The sequence below is a fragment of the Hesperophylax consimilis genome, chromosome 15, assembly GCF_061612785.1.
Source record: "Hesperophylax consimilis isolate HC1 chromosome 15, BYU_Hcon_1.0, whole genome shotgun sequence".
NCBI classification, from domain to species: Eukaryota; Metazoa; Arthropoda; class Insecta; order Trichoptera; family Limnephilidae; genus Hesperophylax; species Hesperophylax consimilis.
Window position 1 is genome coordinate 17,193,332 of NC_142850.1, and position 21,653 is coordinate 17,214,984.

General features: G+C 32.8%; 1 protein-coding gene across 2 annotated transcripts in view; it reads right to left on the bottom strand.

Annotated features, from left to right (window-relative positions):
- Fbxl7 (F-box and leucine-rich repeat protein 7) overlaps positions 1 to 21,653 on the bottom strand; it is a 204,213-nt gene that overhangs the window by 121,694 nt on the left and 60,866 nt on the right. The window lies entirely within an intron of this gene.

A 21,653-nucleotide genomic window follows, 5' to 3' on the forward strand; every position in this document is an offset into this window, starting at 1 on the left:
CAGCAAAAACTATTAAAGAAAACTCAGTAGAAAAATGTTACTATAATTTCTGTATTTTCTGCTACTACAATTTTACAATTTCAATAATCGTTTAAATCACATTCATACATAGGTATTATTTTGTTACTCAGATACTTTTATCGTGACTGGATCAAATTTTCGATTCACTTTATTGTTCCTGTGTCCTCCAAGGATGGTACCAAACACCAACTTCTTCTTCCGTCCACTTGCGTGTCCTTCCTCAGCTCTAGACGTGAAAAGCATTCGACCTTGCACTATTTTGTTTTATCTTTGTTCTTTTCAAATGCATTTAGTCAACACAGATAATAAAAAAGCTAATTTATTAATTTTTTTTCTACAATACACCTATTTTTATTAATAAATAAAAAATTAACATTTTTTAAAATTTAACTGAAGATTGAATGTTCCTCCTCAGGGACTGACTTTAAAGTACTGTGAACTTTTAAAATAAAATAGTTTTTAAATATAAAAACTAAAAAATGTTTGACTGATGATTGAACGTTCCTCCCTAGGAACTCCGCAACTGCGCCAAATCCAGATCGGAAAAGACCGACATTTATTTCGTATATCAACTGCTGTAATGTCATCAGATTTGCCATCAATATATATCAACTATAATGCATAGTTATCTACAGCAAGTCTATCTGAAGAGTCTTAGCTCGTTCGGATGTCGGAAAATGAGTTAATTTCCACTTCCAAGATTTACATTCAAATGAAATCGAAATAGACGTAAAAGAGTTTCAAATCGTTAAATTTGAGTGAAATCGAATTCCTTGGGCAGGAATAAGGTTGAATAAAATATTTCTTGACGGAGTTCAATATTAGATATAAGATGCCGCCTGTATTAGTTTAAAAAAAAAAACATCGCCAAAAATTGTTGTACAAGCTGCATTAGTAAAAGCTTCTATAATATTTATATTCGATCAAATTTTCAATCTAAAAACACACGATTTTGTGAGATTTTGTAATACATAATCAGTGTTTTTACTTTTAAATATTACAAAATGCCAAGTCTCGAATTTTTCACGTCACCGCATTTAACTCTTACTAACATGCATTTACTCGTAAACACACCTCATGTTACGGCATTGCTTTTATTGGTAAAATTGCATCGTTATGCTGCATTCTCGACAGATTACAGAATCCACATCCGAGTTTGAGAGTTGTTGTTGACCAGCCCCGGACAAAAGAGTTGACACAGTTGTTTTTACGAGGGCAGATAAAATGGAAAAGCTCACACTAAACTCAAAGCAACAATAAAAGAATAAGGTTGAATAAAATATTTCTTGACGGAGTTCAATATTAGATATAAGATGCCGCCTGTATTAGTTTAAAAAAAAAAACATCGCCAAAAATTGTTGTACAAGCTGCATTAGTAAAAGCTTCTATAATATTTATATTCGATCAAATTTTCAATCTAAAAACACACGATTTTGTGAGATTTTGTAATACATAATCAGTGTTTTTACTTTTAAATATTACAAAATGCCAAGTCTCGAATTTTTCACGTCACCGCATTTAACTCTTACTAACATGCATTTACTCGTAAACACACCTCATGTTACGGCATTGCTTTTATTGGTAAAATTGCATCGTTATGCTGCATTCTCGACAGATTACAGAATCCACATCCGAGTTTGAGAGTTGTTGTTGACCAGCCCCGGACAAAAGAGTTGACACAGTTGTTTTTACGAGGGCAGATAAAATGGAAAAGCTCACACTAAACTCAAAGCAACAATAAAAGTCTCGAAACGTTGGCCTCGGAACTGCGGAAAAGGAAGCCATAATAATATGTATAATATCCGGAATAATATGTTTGTTATAGGATTTGTGAGAAATCTATATCCTGTTCTAAATATAATAGTAATGTGTTGTACACATTGCACATTGTTATAAGTATTTCTAATGACAAAATAGATAACCCCATGGATGTTTTCAAATCTTCAATACTGAGGTTAAACGCAACGCTCGTTGTATTCTACGTGTTCACAGATGGCGTTAATTAATTAATTTTGTTTAAATACGATTTTGCAAGGTATTGCTTTACAGTATTAAGACAAATTATTTGTTTGCGCCCTCATATACGCAATATGAATATGAATAAATAGTTTTGTCCATATAAAAACTCAATTCTATCGAGAAAGGCATACAAATACAATATTGGATTGAATCATCGGTAAAATATTGTATTTGTGTGCCTTTCTCGAAAGAATTAAGTCTTTAAACGAACAAAACTATTGATTCATATTCATATTCCGTATCTACGGGCGCAAACAAATGATTTGTCGTAATATTGTAAAGCAATACCTTGCAAAAGCGTATTTAAACAAAATTAATTAATTAAAGCCATCTGTGAACACGTAGAATACAACGAGCGTTGCGCTTATTACGCGGCCATTAGTATCTTAAAAATATTACGACTTGGCTTGATTCGGGCCATGTCAAGTCAGTCAAAATAACAGAATAGTAAGTAAGATGCGATTTGTGAGTAAGAATGAAGCAAGGAATGGAGTCGTGTAAAAGTCTATTCTCTCTTCCTACCCCTGCTAGTCAATTTTATTTAAGACGATGCACTACGTCGTGTAATATTTTAAATTGAGCTGCTATCAATAACAACCCTTACGTAGATGGCGATAAGGTTTAAATTCCCGCTTAACACTATCCGCCTGTTTTGATTTATGCAAGAAAAAAACATGGCCAAAAAGTGCCTTTTATTATATTTTGTAGATGTTCAGGCATAAATATTCAATTTTTTTCGGATCATTTTATAGATAACTTAATTTGCCACATTATACAATAAAATAATAACCGAAAATGGGTTCGTAAGTAGGAGATATTGAACTTTAAAGCAGTTTTCATAGGCCTATACATTATTTTTTTCTGGGCTTATAAAAAGACTTATATAAAAAATACTCGATCATTTCAAAGGTCAAGATGTATTCTACTCGCAATATTTAATTAAAGTATCTGAAACATTTCTAGGCGACCAAATTTTCAAACCAAAAACACATGATTTTGCATTACTACGTATGGCATTGCCTTAATGTTGAGCATCCCCTGACATGTGGCAAAAGCATATATTTGAAACACAATTTTACAGGAAAGCAAAAATGAAGTTTTGAAAATGATTTGACAAAAATAATAGAATTATTGGATAATTGGATAATTGTTACAGCGCCGTTTTCATGTAAAAAGTCATCTCGAGGAACTGCTAACGACAAGATAAAATTATAATCGATTTCATATCAATAAATAACGCACACTTGACTTCCCAACAAAACCCTCTAGATTGTTTTTGAGAAAGCGTATTTAAAAAAAATCAAATACGAAATCATACTTTTAATCAAATGTCTAGTAGAAATGGGACATGGTAAAAACACATTGCCTCTTGATCTAAAAAATATATGCAGGTTTGATAGTTGAATTTAACTGGCTAAATAAGGGTGTTGACGCAACCATCTTCCTTTAATATTGTCCTTGCAATTTTTCCCATCCTATTCCACCTACAAGTAGGTACCTGTCATTATCCGACTATACCCACGTTTATGTGACATTTTACAACAATAAACGTAACTGTCAAACCAGTTTATTGATGAAGCCTGTTTGATTAACATCTCTTTGTGATCAGTGCTTTTTATTAATATCAACTCGGGGTAGAAGGTTGTGCAGTGAACATATTCAGTTCCCTCAGTGTGTTTCTTATCCAATCTGGATTTTATGGAAGTTTGTGTGTGAAATAAATCATATCTCCTGTGAGTGAAACCAACCATCAACATCTTTGAAGAAAATCAAAGGGGTAAGTCGGATTCCTTCCTTACTCCATGTTCACCATCTCCAACCATACTTGTGACAACTCCAAAGTTCGCAATTAATTTTTACAGTCCACTCTTAATTATAAAGATTACAAAGGATGAATTTATTAATAAGTCATTTTGTCACGTCAACTTTGTGGATGTGTGACAGCTGTGGTTGTTAGATTGTTTATAATATAATTTTGCGAATTTCGACAAAAAAACTGCATCTATTATGTACTCGTTGATGCTAATCTAGTTCTTCCAACATTTTCCTCTTGCCTTTCGACCAGTGAAACATTGCAATGCAGTGAGATCTTTAGAATAATCTTTATCAGAAACACAAAGTAGTCATATAAGTCCCTGTATATAGTTGAACAGTTACGAAAGGTCTTACTGGTACCTACTCTTCAACTATCAATACAAAATTGGAAAACTCTCGACCAAAAGTTATATCCGACCAAGAGAGTTTTCTTTTTAGCGGATTCTTTGTCGATGCATTTTTACAATTTATTTTGACGAGTAAAGCGCAGAAAATCGTGCCTCTGCGATCGACAGGTCCATTATAACCGACATTGAAATCTGCAGACAACTTGACTTATGATTTATGAAAGCGCATTTACTGCATATGGGAACTATTTAAAAAAAACTCGTACATAACCATTTTAAACAGAATTATGAACAGTAACATAGGTAGGCACACAATATTTTCTCTTATTAATATTTTTTAAAGAAGCAACTATTTATGGAAAGGTAGACATTAATAATATGTAAGTGCAAACCAGTGACTAATAACGGATTGCCTGAACTCGGCAATTATTTTCTGTTTTCAATTTTCTGTTAAAATATTATATTATAGGTACGTACACGGAGAAAAATGAGTGCATGCTAATTAATTTACTAAGAATATCTTTAAATTATTGGTAATCCGGTTATAAACGGGTTTGCAGGCTTTAAACTAACAGATTTCTTGATATTTCTACAATGCTCTATCTCTAATATACTAATTATATATAGACTATTATATTATTATCAACTTATGGCTAACAGATTGAATCCACCGGTTTGTCGCAAACTAATATAAAGCTATATTTACAATGCATTTGACTAAAAAACTTGATGCTGCGTTAGAATGTACATATATTATTATTTATTTATATCTGTATAGGCAGATAATATTCACGACCATACGTACCTGGGAGATCACCACTGAGATTACCACGGCTTATTGTTTATAAGAGAAATTTAAATGCAGTTCGCACGCAGAGGACATAATTGGGAACAAATCAAGCAATTGTAAATGCCATTATTGATTATGTTATTTATTTGAACTACTCATTAACTATCCAAAATAAGATGATTTTTTTTATTTCATTACAAAATGACAGTCAATCACTTTCTAAAGCGGGAACTATATTGTGGACTATATAATTATAAATCAATGGTTTTCATTCCACGTTATTCAATATTATATGCAAACGGGCATATTACATATAAAATCCATCATGGATAGCGAGATTAAAACGCTGCAGAGATAGAGTATGCAAAACGACGTCAGCTGTCGTGAAAATAATTCAGTCTCGGCCTTCGACTTAACTCTCCGATTAAATACCTATTACGTAGAATTTCTTCCAATCGAATAATTCCCATGTCAGTCAGAACTCAGAACGGTTTCACTATCCAGAGTGTCCAGTGCGTGATACTACTATTAAATCACCTCGGCGTTATCTCGATCGGAGATCTTCTGGAACAGATGAGATTTTTGACGAGATTACCTAAAACAGATGGTGTAACGTAGTGGACTACCCATTTAACTAGAGTCGGGAGATTGTGGATCGTAATCCAATACAACACTCGCAATTTCATAGTCAAATCGCTGCCCAGCTGTCCACGGTGAGAATCCTTATCCTATGTTTTTTTCTTGTTTTTTTTTTTTAAATGTAAATACAGCACAAGAATCTCGAATATTCCCAGCTAAAGCCATCATTGCGATTCAGAATGGTGATCTTTCACCAAGGCTACTGCTGTCATGAATATTTTTTCAGAGTTTTAAAATGTTAAGATTATCTCTATAACAAAAGCCGGCGAAAGGATTAACACAGTGAAAAATCGACCACATAACGGAAATTCCCTGGCTGCATATCAATTACATAAATACTTAAGAATACAAATATTCCACGTTTAAGCCTTGGGTTTTCCAACACTCACTAAATATACGCGACAAGAATTTTAATATAATACCTTTTTTGTCCACAAATCTTGATTCTTTTCTTCGCAATATGAGTAAAAGCTTGCAGAATTCTCAGGGCTGTTACGACAGAAACTGAAAGCTTTATTTGCTAACTAGCCCTTCACATAATGCAGAATTCTCAGGGCTGTTACGACAGAAACTGAAAGCTTTTTTGCTAACTAGCGCTTCAAATATTATGCTATCATAACATTATTTGAAAAAAAAGCCATTTTTCAACTATACTAAAAAAAAATTAAAAGACAATTCTTTCATTTAATAAAACACATACAACCTAAAATACATAAATGTGTAATCAAATATATTTTTAGCAAATTGTACAGAAAAAGAAAATACATTATTAAACATTTGACCGGTCAGTGGTTGAGTGGGCATAGCGCTTGGGTCTCACCCGAGCGTCGCGTGTTCGATTCCTCGGCTGGCTAAGTCCTCCATCACAACACAAGCAACATTTTCGGCTTTCTGTGGTGGTAGTAGGAGATTTTCAAACATTGTTGGGTTATTCGTAACCCGGGAATGTTTGTCTTTCTTTTAAAAAAAAAAAAAAAAAAAAAAAAAAATTTACAGAAAAAAACCTTTTTATTGTTTAGACTAGCTTACTGTCCGGAGGTGGTATAAATTAAATTGAATTTAAATATCCGGTAATATAAGAAAAAAAATGTTATTATATTAATTCATATTATACGGGCTTTTACAAACATGTGATAAACATGATAATTTAGTAGAACAGCAATCATGAAGTAAAATTTACTATTAAAATTACACAGACCCCATGCAGATAAAAAGTATTATGCTAACTTTAATTATTAGTGTTATTGAGTTAAGTTATTACAGTCTTCTTACAGTAAATATATTACTGTAAGAAGCATATTGACATTCTGATGCTATGTGAAACATCTGTACAAAATGAAAGTATGTGTATTTACAATATTCCTGGATATAATGCATATAACTACTGCAGAACTGATAAGTCAGGAGGAGGAATTATATTGTATATAAGAAACAAATTTGAATTTAGACTAAAAACATTAAAATCAATACATTTTGAAAATATATCAGGAAAGCTCATACTCCAGGACAAAACTAAAGTCAATATAATAGCTATCTATAGACCTCCTAATTTCAGTAAATCTTCATTTCTGACGGAATTATCATCATATCTTGAGACAATTAATAGTAAGGAAAATATCATCTTACTTGGAGATATAAATCTTAATTTGCTTGATGAACAAGATAATATTGTAACTTCGTATGAAAACTTACTTACTAACCATTATTTAACTAAATGCATCAATGTAGTAACCAGAGAAGCTGTATCAAATGGACAAATTACTCGCACGTGTATTGACCATATATTTGCCAAATTTAGAGGCAAGAAAATAACAGCTTGCGTCAGTGAAAATAATATTGCCGATCATTTTATCACTGCTATTAATATAAAATGTCATAAACGTCAGGTAGACTTTGCAAATAAGTATATTCAAATCATCTCACAAAAGGATATTGATAGACATATCAGAGATTATAACTGGAGTAAACTTATAGAGGATAAGGATTGTATTTCATTATATGAAAAAATAAAATCTTTATTTAATAAATTTTACAAGAGTAGTTCTAAAACGATAGTGCAAAACCCGAAAACACGACCTTATGCAATAAATGAATGGGTAAGCAGTGAATTATTATGTCAAATAAATAAAAGGGATAAACAATATAAAAAATGGAAAAGTACACCAACAAACAAAACATATGAAACAGAATACAAAAAATCACGAAACCTTGTCAATAAACTTATAAATAAAGATAAAACTAACTACTATAATAATAAATTTAAAAACTGTTTTAATGATACAAAAAAAACCTGGGATGTGATAAATAATATTTTAGGACGTAAACCCAAAAACGATTGTGATGAAACAATAACACGATATATGTTAAAAGATAGAACTGAGGATTCTGTGTCAAATGATTTTGTGAATTACTTCTCGGATAGCATCAGCAACATGTTACATAAATGCAATCGCAAAGCTACTAATATTGTACTGGAAGAACTGCCTCACAGTTTATTTATACCAAGAGCTACTATAACTGATATTGAAAACATTGTTAAAAAAATGAAAAACTCTAAAAGCACAGGTATTGACAATATAAGAATGTTTGATTTAAAAAGAAATATAAAAACTCTTGGGCCAATAATTACTCATTTAATCAATATGATAATAAAGCAAGCAAAAATTCCACAAGAATTTAAATGTAGCATTACTAGACCAATATTTAAAGGTGGAAAACACATTGAACTGGGAAATTATAGGCCTATTAGTATACTACCTGCGTTAGAAAAAATTCTCGAAAAATTTTTATCAAATAAATTAAATAATTACATTGAAAAATTCGCTATCATAGATCCAAATCAATATGGCTTTCAAAGAAAAAAAAATACTGAAAAATTACTGCAAGATTTTTCCAATTACATAAATAATCAATTAAATAATAAATTACATGTTATTGTGTTATTTATCGATAACTCTAAAGCTTTTGACACAATTAACTCTAAAAAACTGCTAGAAACCTTAGAAAAAATTGGAATAAGAGGAAATGTGTTAAATTTATTTAAAGATTATCTTAGAAATAGAAAAATATGTACCAAAATAAATAATACTTTTAGTAAAACAAAGAATGTATCTGCAGGAGTTCCACAAGGTTCCATATTGGGACCTACACTATATATAATTTATGTAACTATAATGAAAAAACTTTTCTCTTTTGTTAAACATTTTGTATTTGCAGATGATACGGCATTGGTCATATCACATAAAGATCTAAAAATTGCAATTGAACTCATGCAAATTGACTTTAATCAACTTTGTAAATGGTCACATGATGCAGGACTATTAATAAATGCTAAAAAACCAAAGTTATGCATATAAGATCACCTAATGCCAGATTTCAATTTAATCCTAATATTATTTCTCATAGTTTTAATTGCATCCATAAAAATATCCCGACTAATTGTAAATGTGAAAGCTTAGAATTAGTTACAGAATATGTCTATCTTGGTGTTACAGTAGATTGCTTTTTCAAATGGGACAAACATATTAAAAAAACCTGTAAAAGACTCAGATCAATTGCTGGCAGAATGTACACATTAAATTTTTTCCTATCAATTGAAACACTTAAAATAATTTATATGTCAATGGCAGAATCTATTATAAGATATGGATTAACCATATGGGGAAATACTAGTATAACCAATCTGAAACAAGTCCAAGTTGTACAAAACGCAATTGTAAAATTACTAGTCGTCCCTAATATTTTTAAACAGAGACATAATACACCGTTGCTGTTTCAGAGTGCCAAAATTTTACCTGTTAAGGCTATACTATGGCAAAAAATCATAATTCAGTATATATTTACCCCGCAGCATAAAGAAAAATTAGAACATAAATACAGTACTAGATTCACGCGCAATGACGGGTTAATAGTTCCGAAATTTAATAATAAATACGGACAGAGAACGTTTGAATACAACATACCGAAGATATTTAATTTATTACCCGACACTATAAAGCAATGTAAATCTATGAATAAGGTTAAATATATGGTGAAAAATTGGCTATCGGAAAAAAAATATTTATTTTAATATGTATGAAATATTGTATGAAAAAATTGTTAATTCTGTAGATGTAAGATGTAAATTATAACTTTAAAAAATGTATTTGAAACTAACTTTAAGCACCTGTTGACAAGCCAATTCAATCGGCTTAGCAGGACTTGTTTTTGATATTATGTATTAACTATTTATTCAATAAAAAAAAAAAAAATAAAAAATAAAAAAAAACGTGGAGTCGAACACATCTACAATTTCTGCGAAAGTATTGCCAATTGCAATACTGTAGTGTTAAATAACGTTTCAAAGACTGTTGACTTTTTATAGTACTTTAAAAGATTCAAGAGGTATGCCACATTAAATGCCACGCATTGCGTTGCATTACGCATTATAATTTTTATTTTAAGAAAGATAAACATTCCCGGGTTGTGAATAACCTGAATATATTTGAAAATATCCTACTACCACCACAGTAAGCGGAAAATGTTGCCTGTGTTATGATAGAAGACTTAGCCAGCTGAGGAAATGAATACATCACGCCTGAGTGGGACCCAAATTCGATGCCAACTGAGCCACTCACTTTTTAAAGAATGTATCTTAAATCTTACCATAGTTTATGTTACATGTGTATTGTAAATGGAGAATATACATAAGTCCGTAATACAAAAAAAAATGTCAAAAAAAACTTAAGTTAATGTGTTTTCGCGAAGTCGATTAGTAATCAGAAGAAGAAAAAAAACAGACTATTATTTTTTATTAGATCTAGTATAATAATAATAAATTAAGAAATTCTCATAACAGATAAATAATCACGGTATTATTTTAAATATTAAATGCAACATAATTTATAAAACTGCACGCGGCAAGAGAAAGGTGTAACTATTTTCATGGCTAATCATTTAAATTTTTAATAATATATACGGTTCATGTTTTGCCACACGAATTATTACAAATAAACTATTAAGTCCTGCTGTGGCTGTGATATTAAAAAGATAATGATTCGAGTTTATGACCGGTAGCAAAATACCACTTGGGCATTAGCTAACCCGAAACAAACGTTGGGGTTGATTTGTATCTATAGGAAATATATAATATTGCATTTTGAAGGTACCTATACATTTACCTATTTTTTGTTATTTTTGTTACAATTGCATTCAATTTTAATTTGCAATAAATACCGTACGTAAATTAATACAAATATTTTTCAGTGATCAGCTAAATAAACTAATTAATCTCCATTCACTGCGGATTTTATTTGATCGTCCCAAATAACAAAAAAAAAATCAAATATATATAGGGTTTTCCAATAAGAGGTTTTATTTTATTATGTATATAAATTAAATTTTTATTTATTTTATATTCATAAACACACACTTGCCACAAACTACACATCACTGCTTAACACTTATCACTTTCTTATCACTTCTTTTATTTTATTATGTATATAAATTAAAAATGACAGCTTCAAAAGAAACATCTACCGAAATAGCGGGCTATTCAAAATAACACCTCTTATTAGAAAACCCTTTATGTACCTAGCACATTAATAATACAGTACTTACGCTTAGTTGTAGAGCTAAAAATATCTTAATTTTCACCCTAGTAATGGTTTGTATGTGTTGACTAGATGTCAATAGACAGATACTCGCAAAACCTCTTAATAATATCATTTCTCCCTTTTCTTTTTAATATCACAAAATGTTATTTATGACATTTCTATGCTTTAATTTTATTAGAGTAGCATCCTTGGTCGAGGGGTTACGCTCTCGACTAGCAATACAAAGCCCGGCGGGCGCAAGTAAATTTTATTTCATGAATATGTGTTATTTTACAATTTATTCATTTGAAATAGGATATAGTCTACTTGCTACTACTGAAAATACTCTCAGTATCGCCCTGGTGTAAGATCACCATTCAGTATTGAAACGCTGCTTTAAATGGCTTTAGCCCCCCCACTACCTTACAACATTCCCCAATTGGGGTTACCATAGTCTCACTGGCTCTAGACAGTTGGAAGCAGTTCACATAAAAAATGCGGTGGTTGCTGTGTTTACATAAAGAAATATAATAAATAGTAAAAATATAATTTTGTGGTCTTTTTAGGGTTTAATTCAAACCAGATTATGACACACGACAGTGGGTATGCAATATGCATTCAGTATCATTAGAAACCAGTAAACGTGTCATTATTCCCAATGAAAGATATGAAATGTTCCATGTTATGAAAAAACCTTTTGGCAATAGAAACAACTGGTAGCTTGCTATAACTGGCAGCTTGCTTAGGATCTTATACCTTCGCGGCCGTAGGTGAAAATACAAATACTCGACCACCAAATAAGTCCATGGTAGGCGGCCATATATAATATGTTGTAAGATATACAAGAGTTGCTTTATATAAATCGTGGAATGTTAAAAGTACATAGATTGATATAAATTCTTGGTTTATAACTAGTATATTTTTCCACACGGCGACTTGAATACGACAAATCGAGACAAGTTTAGTGAACGGATAGAAATCTGACGTGAGTCGATACAGTGCTAGATTTCACACTAATCAATCTAATTGGTTTCTTGCAGGGCTGGACCGAATGTACACACATCTTATGCATCAATTCATAATAGTTACTAAACAATTTAAAGCATTTTTTTAATTAATGCAATAGTAAGACTGATAGATAAAAACTACTTTATAAGTCTGATTAAGGACCTAGCATGGATATTCCTACAGATACCTAACTATATTTTTTTTCATTTTTATATTCATTTTTTCCATGCTGCACTGTTCTTTATACAAACGGCGTCATTGCGCCTTACAATTTTTACCTCATATGTGTGTTTTAAATGTTACCTGGCTGTTATAGACTTAGAGGTTTTGTTGTTACCTAAAAACGCTACTAAAATTGCATGTTTTGGAGCATCATATTCTTCAGCTTCAGCATCACCAGCAGCCGACCGCGGCTACGTACCATAGACATATGTGTCTGTTTGTGTTTTGTTGCTATCGGGAGGGAAATTCAGCTGCGCCTTTTTTTAAGGAATTCCTCCGTATTCGCCTGTGGAAATATGGGAAATCGCAGAAAACCATATTCAGAAGGAAATTACCGCCTGTCAACTTGAAACAGAGGCGGCCTTCAATAACACCGGTATAAGATGTCCTGCATTTTGATATTCTGGGACTCTCTTCTGTAGTATTATTGCAGCTTGACGACAATATATTCCCATGCTATTGGTAGGTTGTACCTACTAGGTAATTCTTTATACATGAACCTTTCAAATGATATTATTCAGTTGAAATTCAAATAGACCGTAACGGTAATGCCTTAGGTGTATTGCCTAGTCCGCTACCAAGCCCGGATTTGATCTGCCGTCGTCGCCACGGTTACTGTTCAGTCATACTGGCCACATTAATAATGTACGTGCCAATTGCTAATATGTGCCAGAGATGCGAGATGCTGTATGCTGTATCTATTCCAGTGAGTGGTGCCACCGGCCTTTTCCTCGATTAAATTTATCAATCAGGTCTAAATACTTTAAAAACGAAGGCGCCGTGTTTGCTTACTGATCAGATTTACGTTTCTTGTTTATACACTATTAATAAAATGAGATAAGAGATATACCAATAAGAGGGTAATTTATTACTTATTATCGTCAATTAGGCAAGTTTTTATCTTACAAATAATTTAAAAATCATCAGTACATTTACACAAATCCATTAGTAAAAAGTTATAAAGAGTCTGAAGATGGTGGAATCTAAAGATAAAGTCAACAATTGTGAAAATCCACTTAATACAAAACAAAAATATTGTAAGTACCTAGCGCGTTAAATTTTGTGAAAATCCAGCAATATATAAATAAATAGGAAAAAAAATATTGTAACAATTATGGCAAGTTTCTTAAGGCAGTGCTTTAATTGGCGTTCTAGTGTAGAAAATCATGGGATAGTCTAAATTCTTGACACAATTTTTTATTTTTTATTAAAATGTTATATTACACCCTTGTCTGAATTCCTGACACAATCAGTCCAAAATTTGAAAATGACACTTAAATTCAAAACAAATTGGTCAGAACCAATGATAAAAATTGCAGACAAACAACCATAATTAGAATGATTGATAGTTTGAAATTACATTAAAGTACAATACAAGTCGAGACCATAATTGAAAGACCACCAGATAGATTTGAAACCTACCTTCCTGGTTTTGGCAATTTTTAGTGACCAGATCTAAATAATCAAGCTCTTCAAATATATTTGGTGACTTATGTAAGAGAAAAATAGATTAAAACCATAGACATATGAATATTAGTAGACCTGCCCTAAGTGATTAAAAGCGTATTATTCCCCACTCCCCATACCGGTTCCATTGGAACCGGCTGGGCTCGCGTATGGCTTCCCGTGAATCTTTAGAATGTGACGTCATCATTCTTGTTCGAACTGGCGTCGAGCTATGGTCGAGGCATTTTATGAAATAACACGGCAAAATAGTGGCTTGTGATATGAAAACTTGTAAAAATAGATGTGAAAAAGAGAATAAACCCAATTGTCGTATTACATTCCATATGTAAGCATCATTTTAAGCTTATTCACGTCGTATAATATGAATCAGTTGTAGAAACATATACTATCACATCGAGCCAACATTGGTCGAATGTAGCGATTCTCAAGTGTGCGCATCGTTGTTACTTGGAAGTAAATTATGAACACTTATAAAAGTGTCTCAACTAAATACGTAAACAAAATATTCGACTCTGAAAAAAGAAGAATTTTTTTTTGCCGAATTTGGACTTCGCAAATTTGTTCATAACGTGGCGAGTAATTTGCGCTCCCATGTAAAAATGTCTATTCATTCAAAAGCAGATTTTACTTTTAAGAACTAAATGGTGATATTATAATGCGAGATGCCTATATACTGTCAGATTGATTTATTGACGAATCACAGTCAGCTTTACCCCCTTCGTTCTTCAACAGTTGATTTTACCCCTCACCTTTAATTTCTAGTCTATATATTCATATGTCTGTGATTAAAACCAAATTTTCGGCGGCAGGGATCATACGAAATAAGTGACATTTTGATCATAAAATCCTTCTTGCTAGTTTGGTATTTGTGACACTAATAAACTTCCCACCGAATCAAACGATATCAATTCCAAAATGGCAACGGAGAATGAAACAAAAAACCTACACTGAAAAAATATACTTAGGTACATTTAGTATCTCTCCCCGCACCACATTAAGTGGCCATTAAAATAACGTCCCAGATAAAAGCTGAACGAGCATGAAAGTCGCCGACCTGATAACCGAAATTATATACAGCCTTCGAGGGCATTCCACAATTAAACATTTACCAACGTGCTGCGCTTTGACAGTATCAAAAATAATATCTCCGAAACGAAAAAAAGCTCCCATAAATTAGATAAATAGTTTTAAATGACCAAATCCGATAGATTTTGACAAAAATACTGGAATTTATGGCCTTTCTGAGGTAGGATATTAAAAAAAACCCTGTTTCATTGATTGATTTTTAGGATGCTAAATCCTCCCACACTGCAAAACAGTTTTGGCGTTTTGCTATTTAAATCAACTAACATAGTATTTACCCACTTTTAAAACTATACCTAAACTGAACTTTTTTAAGTTGGAACATATTTATGATTTACTTTTAATACATAGTTTTAATCACACTATATAAGTTTTGACCGTTTTGAGAAAGAAGGTCAAACGTTTTTTAGTCGAAATATTGTTACGAAATCAAGTTAGGTACTTTCTTGGTAGATTACGAAAAAGGCTACAAAATAAAAGCAAGGGTTTTAACGGATGAACTTTTATTGGAGAAAACAACCCTCTACCCCTCTCTTTCTCATTTAGCTATCGTTTCAGACACCCTTGCAGTGTTCATCATCATAATGCCTCGCCTCGAAAAAAAATCATGATTTTTTTTATTTATTTTTTTTTCTTTCCTTTATTCGTAAAATATATTTGTATACAGTTTTTTACATGCTTTTCGACTACCATACTAGACACATATCCGTATTATGGTTATAATTTTAACAATGAGAATATCTTTCCCAAACGTTACTGGATTGTAATTGTAATTCCATTGGGATATAAAAATTAACAAAAACAATTATTTCACTGGTAAGCACATAATAATACACCTACCTAACAATTAAATTAATTTAGTTTTATTTTATTCCTGTGAGGATGATTATCCGCTTTCATGAACTAGAGTAGATATTAGGTAAACGCTATCACAAATCGAGCATCTGTTTCACAAAGTTGACATTCCCTATTTCATAGCAACCTTCTTGTGAAATTCACATTCACTAAATTTACATGTTTTCCTATTCTCTCATCTGAAACTGCTCCAATGCCCTTTGATTCTAAGAATATACGTGAATTTCGAAAAGCAAATCATCAAAGCTTTTGCATACCTAGGAAAACGATATTTAAATGCAATATCTGCCAATACTGAAGCGCTTACCCCTCGAGATTAATTCATTCCTTAACCTCGATAATAATTAAAGTACGGGACATGTCAAATATTGAGTTGGCATTTAGCGGCAGATAGTTACTTCGTGATCAGAAGATTAAGTTGGCATCTAAGTCTCGAAGATGGATTACGGGTATGTTGTAGGCAACGCGGGAGAGAAAGTAAATAGGTACTGGAGGCAAACTTGCATTCACAAGACAGAAGTGCAATATATCAAACTGTTGAGCAAGAAAACTCAATAGCGGCTCGTGGAATGAGAGGTAACGTAATTCTCAGACAATGGAGGCAGGTCTGGACTGATAAATTATACTTCTCGCTATAGCTACTTCACATATTGTTGTAGTGTTAAGGAACGTGATATGCTGGTTCCGAAGGGATGGGTTGTTAAATCCGCTGTTAAGGTTACTGACAGTTCAATAAATCTGATAAATGCGAACCAGTCTAAATGTGGTTACGGCTCTTAACAATGGAATGCTTTCTTTGTAGGTAGGTGCTACGGTATTATTTACCTTTTACTCGTAAGTCAAAGCAAGAAAGACTCACGTGTCTAATCTACCATGACCGGCTCAACTTTAATGGTTTCATTTACCTGCATTAACCGTTTTAATATACTAATCACTATTTCTAAAGATGTTGGTAGATGTCCGATAATTATTATAAAACAAATTTGGATCTTACCAGTAATCAATTTTAACAATAATCTGGATGATCGTAAAAGAGCTTAACCCAGAGACATTGTTTATGCATTTGACTTTAGAATCGCAATCATAGAGCAATAATAATATGTACCTACATGCTACATATGAATGTTTAGTATTTTATTTCATACATGGGCATTGCTAGTATAGTGAACTCAATAAATGGTGATAAAATGACAAACATAAAAGGTGCATTTCATCATATTATTTTTCATGATACCAATGAATGATTGTTGATGAAATGAAAGACGAAGGAAAATAATTTCCCTCAGGGCCTCTATAATCCTTTAAGATGCTGTGTGGAGGTGTATTTTTAAGGAAAGAAAGGAGAGGAAGTTCTGGAAAGGTAAAGGGTTGGGCGGGAATCTAGGGATCAGCGTGTTCAGGAGTGACGGCCAAATGAAAATATCCCTCCCACTACGGCGCAAGGCGATTGATCGAGAGACGAGTTGGAGAGGTCAAAGGGTCTTCCCAAACCACCTTCTCTAAATCTGGCACGACACGCAGCAGGTGGGCAGGTAGATCCTAAATACACCTCACCCGATGAACCCATGCACCCCTGCTAAATCACGAAACGTAGCGAACCAATTGGGGTGACCTATGACATAAGTGTTGGTTATCCAATAAATTGTTAAAACCCGCCTCCCGAATAGAGATGTTTTGGTTTTGACATTAGTTTTTTTAACAACTTATTCGGCCCTGAAATAGGAGAACCTGCGAAGATGAATTCTTGCTTAAATTAGAGAATTTCCGATTCTGCAGAACATAGAAGAAAAACATAAAGAAAATATAAAAGAATGGTTGGAATGCGCTATTTTTCGAAATCACAATTTCGCAATTGCAGATGCAAAGGTTTGTTGAAAACCGTTTACGTAAGGAAACAAACAAACCTACTAGGTAACTACAAATTAATTACTTGATGCGTGTCGGAAGAAAGAAAAAACGTAATAATAAACCTTTACTGGTTTCAATGTTAACATTAAATATGTGTAAAAATCTACAGAATTTTTTCGACGGCCTAAAAATGAGATAATATTTAAGTAAAAAATGAACCCGTAAAAACATTTTTTTAAACTATAGGGTTTTCCAATAAGAGGTGTTATTTTGAATAGCCCGCTATTTCGGTAGATGTTACTTTTGAAGCTGTCATTATTTGACATTTGACAAGTAGAAATTACGCTCTTAATAAAAATGGAACAATTCAAGCTTCAACAACGCATTGAAATTATAAATTCACTTGAGTGAATCAAATGCAAATCATCTTGAGTGATGAGGCCCATTTCCACCTCGGTGGCTTCGTCAACAAGCAAAATTGTCGCATCTGGGGCTCGGAAAACCCAAGAGATATTGTTGAAAAGCCTCTCTATCCGGCGGAGTCAATGGATCTTACTTTTTAGAAAATGAGGCTAGAGCAACAGTTACGGTGAATGGATCGCTATCGAGAGATGATTAATGATTTTTTATGGCCGAAATTTTATGGTATTGATCTGGACAACGTTTACTTTCAACAAGACGGCGCTACGTGCCACACAAGTAACGAAACCATTGATCTTTTACAATTGAATATCAAAATAACACCTCTTATTGGAAAACCCTGTATAATACATTTTCAGTATACACACAGTATCACACAGTTATTAAAAAATAAATACAAATGGTATGACTCAGTTTGAACCTTCTTTTCCTCCCCAGGGACTGGAGTCAATTGCGTTAACAATTGAACCAAATACAATCGATTTGGTAGGACAGACATTTATTTCATATGTTAACTACTGTAACTTCATCCAATTTCAGAGAAATGCATGCGATTATCACAAAAGTTGATATTATGCATTGTTATCGACAACGAGTTATAGACAACATCTGAGTTTCAGCTCGACCAGGTGTCGGGAAGTGGGTTAATTTCCACTAACAAGATTTGCATTAATTCATTCATTCCCTAAAACAAAAGTGAAATCCAAAAAGATGTACTACAAATCTATACTCTTATTTTCGCGACAAATTACGAGTATTATATCAAAATCCTCTTTTATTGAGCTAATCACGTATTTGTTAATCAAAGTGCAATGTTTGTCTGTCGTATTATATAGTTAGTGTAGGAAAAACAAAGCCCAAGAACTAAACGAACTAAGAAATGTCACTAAACTGCGCTATGTAAATGCCATGTTTATTATTAAGGCGAACATTGGTATCACAGGACATGTAAGTTTTTTATTATTTATTTATCCAACTAAAGATCGCTACAGTGTTGTTAAAGTTACAGCGATAGATTTGGTCAAAATGAAAAAACATACAAATAGATAACTTGGAAGCATTAGAATCTAGGAAATTCCTGAATAAATGCTGTAGAAAATTCAATAATACTAAACTAGTAAGCTGTGTTTGTTGATAGATTAACATTAATTTCTCTTGACGAATCAGTAGACAGTTCACTAACTTAGTCAGGTTTCCTAGACAGTTTGTATAAATAAACATAATTAAACAAATATGTATTACATTAATTTCTTCTGACGAATCATTTCACTAAAGACAGTTCACTAACTTAGTCAAGTTAGCTAGACAGTTTATATAAATAAACATAATTAAACAAATATGTATTATATTAATTTCTTCTGACGAATCAGTAGACAGTTCACTAACTTAGCCAAGTTAGCTAGACAGTTTATACAGATAAACACAATTAAACAAATATGTATTGCATTAATTTCTCCTGACGAATCAGTAGACAGTTCACTAACTTAGTCAGGTTAGCTAGACAATTTATACAAATAAACATAATTAAACAAATATCTATGTATTATCTTATTGCTCAAGGTACTCGTGAAAATCACATCGTCACTGCGTATACCCAACTACGAGTACTTAGGCTTATTACAAAGGATTTCGTGAATGACTCTAGAAAACCATTGACAAGCAAGACTTACAAGGAGCTTTGGAACAATCATAATTTTCCCACGTACAACGGTCTAAATACGTAATTCAAGGAAATTGATTTATGATAAATGGTCACGTCAGTTGCCCGAACGTTCGTCAAACGGCCGATACCAGCAAATCTACGTTCGCTCGCAGAATACAAATTACTTTACTTTCAAAGCAAGGGAGATATCTTTATGGAGAGCTTTCTAAAATGACACATGGCCATTTCTAAGTAAAGCCATTTATCTCGCGCGTCGACAAAACGTGCTGGCATTCTTCTAAAGCTTGGATTATGTAACTAGGATGCAGCCAAACCACGAATACAACTCTTAAACAAAAAGTAAGTACTTATTCAAGTAGAAAAAAATTAAGTACTGGTTTAAAATCTATACCTGGCTAAAATATTTTTTTTTACACATGGGTTTTGATTCTCCCAGTCGATAGTAGGTACTATGCTCGATTTGAATAGTCTTGCAATCGGACACTGCAAGAAGGAGGAGGTGGAATGGTTATGTTCTCAGTATCCCCCTGATGAAAGTCTACCATTAAGAATCTAAACCTTGCTTGAAATTACTTTAGACATCTTTTTGGTGGCCAGATTTGAATAGCCAGGTACTTCTAAACCTTCATATTTTTTATCTTCTTCCTACTAAAACCTACCCCGAATCCCCAATTAGGGTCACCATTCTGTCTCTGGACAGTTGAGAGCAGTTGATTACCTGTGGGATATTCATATAAAAAAAAAACGCCAAGAAGAATACTCAAATATCTTGGTCACTTTACGAGTAGCGACAAATACAAGGTTGCAGAACTGATGTTCCAGGGGAAGATTGATGAAGACATCGTAACTCGTGGTTTTGAAACCTACGAGTATGCCACTGAAACCCGTGCAGTTCCGCTTGATCGTTGTTTCGAGCTGCTGCCTGTAGAGTGAAAATCGACCAGAGAGGACCTACTCTGTATCTTTCGAAACTTTCTTGCCGCCGGTTTAGCCACGTTACAAACCCGTATTAACCTTTCCCTTGCGGTGTTCAAAAAATCCTCGTCCCCCGGTGCTATACGGTGTAATTACTTAATGCAATACATAAATGTGTTGTGGAGGAATACCTAAAATTTGAACTCTGTGTTTAGTATATTTACAGAGATATTTTATTAATCAGAGACGATGTTCACTCAGTTGACAGAACCGACAAGGAAAGGTTAAACTATGAACTTGCTGGTTTGTTAACCCGAAATATACAGAGTAGGCCCCCAGGGGTGATAGGCACCTTGGATATGAGATGGCACCATAAAAATGAGGTGTTTTTAAAGCTAGTGTTCTTATATCAACCTATTTAATACAGCGAAAGCTATTTTTGTAGTATTTTAACGCTTGAGTTATTAACAGAGGCTAGTGATTCACACGAGAAAAGCATCCGCCAGAGCAAAATCAATCTGCTTTATGTTAAATGTTTTTGCTGTCTTCAAATCAAAGATTTCATGATAGCAGATAAAAGTTTCGATTGTACGCAAAAACAGTGTATCTACATTATCAAATTTTTAGAAAAAAAAACTCCTTTAAATCATACGAAATGAATGCACAATTCATAATATAATATCTCTCGTACCAGTCTATAATAGTATATTTTTCTTAGTAGTAATAGGAGTGAACAGACTGCATGTGTAAACGACTCTATTATCCATATAAAGAACCCGCTAGTAAGGTAAACGTCCAATGATGAACATAATATAATGACGATGTAATGACAAAAATTAAGGCAGACATATAAAACCAGAGATCGTAGATTATAATTTCATCAATCCTACAAACTTGTTATTTTCGTATAATATAAAAGTGAATATAAAATAATATGTGTGCCTAGTACTTAGCTGCGGTGTCGATAT